Here is an 8,280-nt window from a genome sequence, read left to right on the forward strand (position 1 = left end):
ACGCCGGATGCCGAGCTCCTTGGTGAGTTTGAGTCCTGTGACTAGGGCCTCGTATTCCGCCTCGTTGTTGGTCACTGGAAATCCGAACCTCAAGGCATACTCGGCTATCACTCCATCGGGACTGGTAAGGACCAGCCCGGCCCCTCCACCTTCGGGGTTCGACGACCCATCAATGTGAAGCGTCCAGATTGGGAGGTCGAGGCTGGGTGTTTCCGGCGGCCTAGGTTCCGCCTCCTGCACAGTGCACTCAGCGAGGAAGTCCGCGAGCACCTGGGCCTTGATGGCGGGTCGGGGCTGGTAGCGGATGTCGAACTCACCAAGTTCTACTGCCCACTTCACCAGCCGTCCCGCATTCTCAGGATTGTTGAGGATCTGCCGCAGTGGTTGATCGGTCAAGAGGGTGACAGGATGAGCCTGGAAATAGGGGCGAAGCCTCCTGGCCGCAGTGAGCAGCGCGAAGGCGATCTTTTCCGCCTTCGCATACCGCGTCTCGGCATCCCGTAGGACCCGGCTGATGTAGTACACAGGCTTCTGGAGCTTTGCCTCTTCCCGAACCAGTACTGCGCTGACTGCGGTTGGGGAGACCGCCAGATAGAGGTAGAGCATCTCCCCCTCTTGCGGCTTGGACAGCAGGGGAGGAGACGCCAAGTACTCCTTGAGTTGGTCGAATGCCACTTGACATTCGGCCGTCCAAAGGAAGTCTTTCGGACGCTTCAACACCTTGAAGAACGGTTGGCAGCGTTCGGCCGATTTTGCCACAAATCGTCCGAGCGCGGCGACCCTTCCAGCGAGCTCCTGAACCTCCTTCACTTTGGTCGGAGGGGACATATCTTGGATGGCCTTGATTTTGTCAGGGTTGGCTTCGATCCCCTGCTGGTTGACAATGAAACCGAGGAACCTCCCGGCCGAAGCGCCAAAGGCGCACTTCGCTGGGTTCAGCTTCATGCGAAACTTCCGCAGGGTGGCAAAAGTCTCCTCCAGATCCGCGATGTGCTGGTCGGCATGGCGGCTCTTCACCAGCATATCGTCCACGTACACCTCCATGTTCCGGCCGATTTGCCCTTTGAAGATTTTGTTGACGAGGCGCTGGTAAGTGGCGCCAGCATTCTTCAGACCAAAGGGCATTACCTTGTAACAGTACAGCCCCCGGTCTGTTATAAAGGCAGTTTTCTCCTCGTCCTGTGGAGCCATCATTATTTGGTTGTAGCCGGAGAAGGCGTCCATGAAAGACAGCAGCTGATAACCGGAAGTCGCGTCGACCAGTTGGTCTATCCGTGGAAGCGGAAAGCTATCCTTGGGGCACGCCTTGTTCAGGTCGGTGTAGTCGACGCACATCCTCCACTTCCCGCTCGCCTTCCGGACAAGTACGACGTTTGCCAGCCACTCGGGGTAGCTCACCTCCCTTATGAAGCCTGCATCCAAGAGTTTGTCTACCTCCTGGTCGACCACCCGGATCCGATCCGGGGCACAGTGTCTCTTCTTCTGCTTTACTGGTCGGTGGGTTGGGTCGACGTTGAGGGCGTGAGAAATGACCTCCGGGTCGATCCCGGGTACATCGGCCGCCGACCAGGCAAATACATCAGCATTGGCTCGGAGGAATTCCACTAACCTGAGCCGAGCTTCCGAGTCGAGGTTGGCACCGACCCGGACCGTACGGTCCGGGCGACCCTCTTCAAGGGGAACTTCGATCACACCCTCGGCCGGCTCCCCGTGCCGCAAAGCCACCTCGTCTCTGGCGTCAAGGGACTCGACGCTTAGGGCCTCCACGGGCTTCTTCCCTTTGAGAGTTGCTAGGAAACATTGCCGTGCGGTCGGTTGGTCACCTCGGACCTCTCCAATCCCGGCCGTCGTGGGGAACCGCATTAGCAAATGGTATGTAGAGACTACCGCGCGAAGGGCGTTCAGTCCGGGTCGTCCGAGGATAGCGTTGTAGGCCGAGGGAACACGGACGACCAAGAACCCGAGCCGCACCGTGGCTTCTGCGGGTGCAACGCCCGCAGTCACAGGCAGCTCAATGACACCTTCGGCCGAGATAGCGTCTCCAGTGAATCCTATGAGGGGGGCGGATGTTTTGTGCAACACTTGTCGGGACAAGCTCATCTTTTGGAAGGCCTCGTAAAACAAAATATCAGCTGAGCTTCCACTATCCACAAGAACACGCCTTACATCATAGTTCGCCATAGTGAGGGAGATCACCATGGCATCATCATGGGGGGTCTGAACCCCCTTTACATCCTCATCACAAAAGGTGATTACATTTCCGACCCGCTGCCTCTTCGCGTCGGCCACCCCTGATGCTTCCACCGAGCCCCCTGCGTTTCTCACGGGCCGAGAGCAGCCCCCAGTGATGGTGTGGATTACGCCCGCGACGGGTCGATTCTGCTCCTGAGGCTCCTGAGGGGCCGGGTCGGCCGGACGCGGGTCTGCGGGGGGACGTCGGTCGTTTACATATCGACCGAGACGCCCTCGGCGGATGAGAGCCTCGATCTCGTCCCGAAGCTGGAAGCAGTCTTCGGTATCGTGGCCGTGGTCTCGGTGGTACTCACAGTACGCCCGAGAGGGCCTCCTCCCAGGGATTTTCTTCATCTGCCTCGGGACCGGGAGGTTCTCCCGCCCCTTGACCTCCATAAGGATCTGGGCCCGGGGGGCCAGGAGTGGGGTGTACCGGTTGAAGCGTCGGTGCGGAGAACGAGGGCGTGGGACGCCGTGGTTCCTCGCCGGTGACGGGCTTCTGCGCCGATGTTGAGGCGTCGGGCTCCTCCTCTGGGGTGCCTCTTTTCGCCTTTTCTTCCCGAGCTTTAGAGGGGCCTCGGCGGCCTCCTTGTTCCGGTGGGCGGCTGCCTCCTCGGCGTCTGCATACTGGTTCGCCCGAGACAACAGCTCCTGGAAGCTCCGCGGCAGGCGTTTGTCCAGGGAGAAGGTGAGTCTGCCCTTCCGGAAGCCACGCTTCAGGGCTGAGAGAGCCACCTCCTGGCTCAGGTTCCGGACCTCCAATGTAGCCTTGTTGAAGCGGGTAAGGTAATCCCGCAGGCTTTCTCCCTCGTTTTGCCGGACATCAAAGAGGGAGTCGGAAACCAATCGCCGCCGGCTACTGACGGCGAAATGGCTGATGAAGAGGCGAGTGAACTGGTCAAAGGACTGGATAGAGTCAGCCTCCAGGCCGGCGAACCACGCCCTGGCTGGGCCACGGAGGGTCGCCGGGAAGGCCTTGCAGAGGAGGGGATCTGATGCTCCATGGAGGAGCATAAGAGTCCTGAAACTCTCCACGTGATCCCGTGGGTCCGCCGCCCCGTCATAGGGCTCGATCGCCGGCATTTTGAATTCCGGCGGATTTGGGGTCCGCAGGATCCTCGAGGCAAGCGCCGGTTGGGAGGAGATCTCCAAGTCGGCGAAGGGATCTTTAGAGTGGCCCTTCAGGACCTGGAGTTGTCGGTGGAGATCGTCCACCCGCCGGTCCAGGGAGCGCGACCGGTGGGTGGGAGACAAGGAGCACCGAGAGGGGGACCGACTGGGGCGCGGGTTCCTTGAGGACTGGGGGGTCTGGGAACGCGCCCGGGCCCGCCTCTTGTACCCCGCGCAGCTTCGATGGGACGGTCCCGGCAGAATGGACCGTGCTCGAGAATCTTCCTCGCGCCGGCGCTCCTCCCCATGGGAGAGGAAGGAGCGCGGGTTAAGGAGGACAGGTGAGCGCTCAGGGAGCAGCGGCTCCTGGGCCCGCTGCGGCGCCCGAGACATCACACCCTGCAGGTTCTGCACTGCCTCCGCGAGGGTGCGGACCTGCTGGGCTAACTGGTCGAACTGAGCGGCTTCGACCATCTGAATCGGGGGTGGAACGGTTGAGTGTTGCTGAGAATGTGTTGGAGACGCAGCGGCCTCCCGGCCGGAGGCGCGAGAGGCCCCGCGACCGGAGGCATTGGAAGCTCCACGACCACCTCGCCGTGCCATTACGATCGCTCTGAGATCAGGCCCTTCCTCTAGCGCCAACTGTTGCTGGTGGTCCAAACCGAGAACGATTGACACAGCGGTGTGGACGGGGTTCCGTCTGAGTTGTCTTGGTTGGTGTTGGTTACGCTCCACCTTCCACCGGGAAACCTGCGAGCAAGCCTCGCACCACCACTGGGGTAGTGGGGGCCCTCCGACGATCAAGTCAGAGGAGATTGGAGGAGGAGGAGAAATGATAATAGCAAGCAAGAGAGTGCTCTGGAAGATATTGCTTACCCCCCCTTCTCCCCCCAGCCGCATATATACCTGGCTGGGGGGTCTCTCAGGGGGGTTTGTCATCGTGGGGCGCGATGGAGTGGCCACTGACATGGCCGTTACAGGGCGTCGTGGAGCAGCGCTGGGTACGGCCATGACAGGGCGTAGTGGAGTTCCGCTTTGTACGGCTGATACAGGAGATCGTGGAACTGCGTCGGATACAGCCGTTGCAGGGAGTAGTGGAGCAGGAGGCCTCGGCGTGCCTCTGGGAAGCAGCCTGTCGTTATCAAGAGATCTCCGACTCGGGGTCGGAGTGCTGGATCAGGGGGCAGCCGACTCGGGGTCGGGCTGCGGTGCTGAGGATATCCGACTTGGGGTCGGATTGCTAGATTAAGGGGCAGCCGACTCGGGGTCGGGCTGCGAAGCCGAAGATGTCCGACTCGAGGTCGGGCTGTGGAGCCGAAGATGTCCGACTCGGGGTCGGATTGCTGGATCAAAGGACAGCCGTAGTCTTCATGGGCGCGCGTGCCGGTCACGTGGAGCATGGCGGCTTAGTTCCCCCGTAGCATAATCAATTCTAAAAGATTCTTCAGCTGATCTTGCTATCTCATCATCACTATTTTCATCAAATTATTTTCTTTTATAGATCACACGTTTTTCACGAAATGTAGGTTCTATTTCCATTTCATTTGCAATTTTTTTAGATAAAATCAAAGCAGATATGAATCCATTTTTTTTTATAACTTTTCAAATAAGAAAGAAAATATTTTAATTGATTTATAACAACATCAATATGCATGTCTTCATATTGTAAGTTCTTACTAACTGAGTTAACAACAAACAATATATCATACCAAATATTCATGCCCAATAAAAATTCAAAATTCTCAATCTTATATGTAGCTAAGTATATGGTTTCACTCTTTGTTTTAGGGTATTTTTTAGTTTCTGCTAATTGAACAAAGGCATCTTTTATTTTAGGAGCTTAGTATTTAATTGCTTTCGATATGACTTTTCCAACGTGTCTGTGATAAGAATTTAAGAGTCAATGTGGATACATTATCTTGTAAATTTTTTCATCTAATCGTAGAAAAAAAAAGTATAAATTCATTGTATCACTTAAAAAAATATATAGCCTTAGGATAGGAGTTAGCAACATCACACAATACTAAATTTAAGTTAGGACATCTACATGGTGTGTAAAATGTTCTAGCATTTATATCCAATAATCTTTTTTGTATACCTTGATGTTTTTCTTTCATATTAGACATGTTGTCATACTCTTGTCCTCTTATATCATTAACCTCAAATTTATATTTTTCTATTATATTTATAAGTTCACTAAAAAGGTGAGGTATCATCTACTTCTAAAAATTCTAAAAAATATTCTTTTACTTTTACTGGACTTGTTACAGTATTTACACATATTAAAACTAGGGTCATTTATTCTTGATAGCTTGCATCAGGAGTGCAATCAAGTACTATAAAAAAGTATTTTACTTTTTTAATCTTTTTAATTATTATAGTTTTAATTTTATATGCTAATATTTGAATCAATTCATTTTGAACGTTATGACCTAAATAATGATTGTGAATTTCACCATATTGAATGCGTTGAACATGTTCTTGCATTACTGGATCAAATTCTGCAATCATTTCAATAAGATTTAAAAAAATTTTGTTATTGCATTAGTAGATCTTTTCATTCTTTCTCTGAAATACTAAATTATTTTTTGCAAGGTTTTTCCCAACAAAAATAATTCTCAATAGTACTTTTTTCCAATGATCCTTCTCTTGGTTTATTTGTTCTTAGAGACTTTTGTTAATTGTCTTATTTTTCAATAATCTCACTTCTAAATCAATCTACTTATTCATGCTAATAATATGTTCATTAGTTGTTTCATGACTTTTGAGCTTAATACCTAGTTTTTTTCAATCCCTAGTTCCTTCATTGATTAAGTAACTCGTGCTAGGCTTTGAATAAAATAATTTACAACAAAAACAATTACCCTATCCAAATCCTTCGAATATACTAACCACTTCTATCATGTTTTTCACCATTAGATAACTTCGAATATAATGTATCGTAGAGAAGTATCCATTGTTTTCATTCCTAGAAAAATAAAGATCATAATATCTAATTAGACCTCTTTCCATTAATAAATATCTCATTGTGTTCTTTACTAGAGATTGTTTCAGTAGATGTTTGAATACTATTATAAATCTGGTTGTCAATCTCATTTTGTTTTGTTCTTTTATGTCATCTTCTAACTCTATTTTGGGTGCTTGTTTTGTTACTAATTTCTGATTTGAACTTGATATACTATTTTATTTGTTTGTAACAACAAATCCAACAAATCTTTCTAGAGCATTTTTTTGAGATTGAATTAGTTTTTCAATTTTTCTTTTCTTTTTGAATTTTTCATACCCACATTCATATTTTCTATTAGACATTTGAATCTAAAAATAATAGTATCAAACAAAGCAATTAAGACAATCACTACAAATAAACCAAAATATAAAAGAGTTAAAAATGATAAAACTTAATCAAGACAAATGAACTCAAATCTCGAAAAGCGGTGTCGAACTCGATAATGAAAAGTAGTGCTGGAGACTGAGGGGTAGAGTTGGAGAAGAGGCCAAAGTACTAGCCGGGAAAGACATCGGGCGGCGAAGTGGAGTTGGAGAGGACAAAGGTAAGGCCGAACCTGAGGCTGCTCGGGATCTTGGGTGTTGCTTTTCTCTCCTCTTTAAATTTTTTCAATAACAAAGAGAAATTAAGGGTGTCGCTTTTCCATTGCCGAACGCTCTCTCTATCCTCTGTTCTTCGATTCACATGGGCGACAAGCACATGTAATACGATGTGGTTTCGTTTGTTGGCTTCTCTCCTCTCTTGACTCTTCCCTCCTCTTCTCATGCTGCTGCCACTGCCAATAGTGGGAGTGAGATGATGTCTTTTGTTGTTATGCCTAAAGGCAGCTCTGGTCACGCTTCTATAAGAAGCTTGAGCGAGAAGCAACAGAGAACGACGAAGAAGGAATAGGAAAGGACTCGCCTTTCCTTATAACAACGAAGGAAGAAGAGAAAAGATATTGCCTTTCCCTTCATTTAGTGTTTAATCTTCTGTTCCTAGCTGCGATGGGATGACGACATTTTCCCTTCTCACGTCTTGAAGGCATGAGGTAGGTATTAACTTTGATGCCCACCCTTTTCGTGGCCAATCTCCTACCATTCCTTAGATAGCTCTATTTGCGGTGGGCCTTCTTTGGGCCGGAGCCTTAGACGACCGCCTCAGTCGCCTAAGGATTGAGCCGGCTCTGACCGCTAGCATACTCTGACTAGCCAAGCTCCACACTTACTGCGCCCTTAAGTACTGAAACAAGGCTACTTTGGGATGAGCACCAATTTTCCATACCTATTCCCCATCTTGGTTAGCCGAAGCCGCTCCACGATATATGTTGTAAAGATCCCTCATCCTGACCGTGCTGCTATACGATGGCCCCCCAGTTAATCTGTCCTGAGTATGATTACCCAATACTACGATTGTTCACACCCTCTCAGCCAAATTCTCGCCAAATGCCCTGCGAATAAGCTCCATATTCCACCCACCATTTTCCGGATTCCCTTTGACGGTGCATCTATAAAACTGTCGGCTTTGATAATTATAGGAATCAAGGTGGGTCTCCCTCCCTCTCTCCCTCTCCAAAAATAAATATTTTTAATTTTATTTTTTAGTAATTAGAGTAAATATAATATATTTTAATTATAATATATTAGGCAAAACTTAGGTCAAGTAAAAAATCTTCAGTAGGGACGTCTGCAAACCAATCCAATGCAATACAAAATCAAGCCCAAATAGATGCTGCCTCATTTGCATTTTTGTGTCTAAAGCATGATTTCATAATGACAAAATGATACATGTCTATGGATTAATCTATAGCATACTACTATGTACAGGCTATAAATTTATGAGTTTCTGACGATGGTTCCTGAATACATGGTCTCCCTTTTATCCTATGCTTCCAAAGCTTAGATCTTTGTGCCTTGATGATGATATATAATTTTCTAAAACGAAATTTAGCT

Source organism: Phoenix dactylifera, chromosome 3 (genome assembly GCF_051530095.1).
Source record: "Phoenix dactylifera cultivar Ajwa chromosome 3, Ajwa_hap1_PhDact_Kaust_v1.1, whole genome shotgun sequence".
Taxonomy (NCBI): domain Eukaryota; kingdom Viridiplantae; phylum Streptophyta; class Magnoliopsida; order Arecales; family Arecaceae; genus Phoenix; species Phoenix dactylifera.